The 3,263-nt window shown below is 54.7% G+C and overlaps 1 pseudogene; it reads left to right on the top strand.

Annotated features, from left to right (window-relative positions):
• Nucleotides 1–67: 67 nt before the first annotated feature.
• Nucleotides 68–2,329, top strand: LOC113941844 (annotated as a pseudogene).
• The last annotated feature ends 934 nt before the right edge of the window (nucleotides 2,330–3,263 follow it).

Below are 3,263 nucleotides of genomic sequence, written 5' to 3'. Positions count from 1 at the left end.
GCCTGGGCTGGATTCCCGGGATTCAGGGCGTGTTCCCGGTGCCTGGGGTGGATTCCCGGGATTCAGGGCGTGTTCGTTCTCCCAGATTCGGGATCTGGAGGCATCTGTGCCCGGAGCCACGGCCGATAGATGGACAAACCAAGCAACTTCTGACTCCGCAGCGTTTTCCGGGGCAAAATTCCATGGCAATGTATCCTACAAGGTAACGGGGCCTCCCAAGGGGAGCGGGGGAAAAAAACTCCGGGAAAAAACTCCCGGAAAACAGCCCAAGAAATGCCCGTTTTCCCAAATTTCTGGTCTTGGAATGGTAGTGAAATGAAATCCCCAAGGATTATCCGTGTAAAGCACCCCCTGGAGTCGTGAGGGGTCGAATTCCCGCCCCGGATCATCCACTTGGAAGAGAATCTCTGGAATAATCCACCCGGGGCTTACGGGCCACGATTATCCACGGAAGGAAATGACCCCCCCTCGTTATGCAAATGAGCACGCTCAGGGTCACCACCCTGGGTTAACGACCTGAAGGTGACCCCCCCTTAATTGTCTATGCAAATTAACCACTCATGGTTAGCTCCTGCCTCAATTATCCACCGATGTTAATTATTTGAGGATTTGTCAACTTGGGTCTCCGTGGATGTCTCCGTCGACCCAAAGATTGATCGACCCAAAGATTGGTTGACCCGGGGATTGGTCGACCCAAAGATTGGTCAACCCAGAGATTTATTGATTTAAAGATTTATTGACTCAAAGATTGGTTGATAAAGATTGATTGAACCGGGGGTTGGTTGACCCAAAGAATTATTGAGCCAAAGATTCATTGAACCAAAGATTGGTTGACCCAAAGATTGCTTGACCCAAAGGTTGGTCAACCCAAGGATTCATTGACCCAAAGATTGATTGACTCAAATATTGGTTGACCCAAAGGTTGGTCAACCCAGGGATTTATCAACCCAGAGATTCATTGACCCAATGATTGGTTAACTCAAAGATTGGTTGACCTAGAGATTACTGACCAAAGTATTTATTGACCCAAAGATTTATTGATCAAGATATTTATTGACCCAAAGATTTATTGACCAAAGTATTTATTGACCCAAAGATTTATTGGCCAAGATATTTATTGACCCCAAAGATTTATTGAGCTAAAGATTTATTGACCAAAGTATTTATTGACCCAAAGATTTATTGGCCAAGATATTTATTGACCCCAAAGATTTATTGACCTAAGATTTATTGACTCAAAGGTTGGTCGACCCAAGGATTTATCAACCCAAAGATTGATCAACCCAAAGATTGGCTGACCCAGAGATTCATTGATGAAAAGATCGGTCGACGCAAAGATTTATCGACCCAAAGATTGGTTGACCCAAAGACTCGTTGACCCAAAGGTTGGTTGACCCGAAGATTGTTGAGGCAAAGATTGTTCAGGCAAAGATTACCCACCTAATGAGCTACCTAAGAATTCTCTCTCTAAATTAGACCTTCAATCCTCTCCCAGAAGATCCCACGAGTTAAATTTGGGTCTGTCCCTGTCAAAGCTCAACCTTCCCCTAAAAGTCAACCTTTGGGGTGGAATTGGGCTCAGCTGACCCACCAGGGTGGGTGGGACCCTGGAGAAGCTGGAAGGAACCCCGTGGGTCACCCTGTGCTCTTTCAACTGGAGATGAAGGTTGACCAGCACCAGTTTAACGTCCGTTCTTGGCGTTCTGGTGGTTCCTGCCGGGACTGAGGAGCCTCCTTCTGAGGCAGTGGAAGCTCTTCAGGGAGAACCTTGGAGTCCTCCTTGACCAGATTAGGCAAGAACAGGGTAAAACTCAGGCTCCCGAGGAGTAGGGACAGGAAATGGCCCGGGAACATCCTCTCCCGGCACGGGATGCGCGGGGGATGCCCGTCGGTTGTGACGGCCCGGCGCGGTCACCATGAGGATGCGACCTGGTCCGGAGGAGATCACCGGGTTGATTTTTTGGCAGCCCAAAGCCGGGATTGAAGCATCCTCTTCTCCTCTCCCCGCAGGGTGTCCGGTGAGGAATGCAATGGGATCAACAGCATGGCGGCGGAGAGCGGCCCCGGCACGAGGCTGCGGAACCTGCCGGTGATGGGGGACGGGCTGGAGAGCTCGCAGATGTCCACGACGCCGACCCAGGCCCAGCCCCAGCAGGGCATCGGCATCGGCGTCAACCCCCCGCCGCCGGAGACCTCCAACCCCAACAAGCCCAAGCGCCAAACGAACCAACTGCAGTACCTGCTCAAGGTGGTGCTCAAGACGCTGTGGAAGCACCAGTTCGCGTGGCCCTTCCAGCAGCCCGTGGACGCCGTCAAGCTCAACCTCCCCGTGAGTGCAGGGAGGGGACAGGGAGAAGGGGCGGGGCCGGTCGGGTGGGGCGTGGCACGGGTGTGTTGTGGTACGGGTGTGTTGTGGTGTGGGTGTGGTGTGGCATGGGTGTGGCGTGGTATGGGTGTGTCGTGGCATGGGTGTGGCGTGGCACGGGTGTGGCGTGGTACGGGTGTGGCGTGGTATGGGGGTGTCGTGGTACGGGTGTGGCGTGACGCGGGTGTGGTGTGGCGCGGGTGTGGCGTGGGACGGGTGTGTTGTGGCACGGGTGTGTCGTGGTGCGGGTGTGTTGTGGTGCGGGTGTGGCGTGGTATGGGTGTGGCGTGGGACGGGTGTGTTGTGGCATGGGTGTGTTGTGGTACAGGTGTGTCGTGGTACGGGTGTGTTGTGGCACGGGTGTGTCGTGGTATGGGTGTGTTGTGGTGCGGGTGTGGCGTGGTACGGGTGTGGCGTGGTACAGGTGTGTCATGGCATGGGTGTGTCGTGGTATGGGTGTGTCGTGGCCCGGGTGTGTCGTGGTACGGGTGTGTTGTGGCATGGGTGTGTTGTGGTGCGGGTGTGTCGTGGCGCGGGTGTGTCGTGGTATGGGTGTGTCGTGGTATGGGTGTGTCGTGGCGCGGGTGTGTTGTGGTGCGGGTGTGTCGTGTTATGGGTGTGTCGTGGTGCGGGTGTGTCGTGGTGCAGGTGTGTCGTGGTATGGGTGCGTCGTGGCACGGGTGTGTCGTAGTACGGGTGTGTCATGGCACGGGTGTGTTGTGGCACAGGTGTGTCGTGGTATGGGTGTGTTGTGGTGCGGGTGTGGCGTGGCACGGGTGTGTCATGGCACGGGTGTGTCCTCCCGGTGCTGAGGTCACGGAACCCAACCTGCGTGGTTGGGGTTGATCCAGCGGTGGGAGTCGGTGGTCTAATGGTTGGACTCTGATTCAATGGTTGG

This window comes from Corapipo altera, unplaced genomic scaffold (assembly GCF_003945725.1).
Source record: "Corapipo altera isolate COAL_440 unplaced genomic scaffold, ASM394572v1 57874, whole genome shotgun sequence".
Lineage (NCBI taxonomy): Eukaryota > Metazoa > Chordata > Aves > Passeriformes > Pipridae > Corapipo > Corapipo altera.
This window is presented reverse-complemented; position numbering and strand designations above follow the sequence as displayed.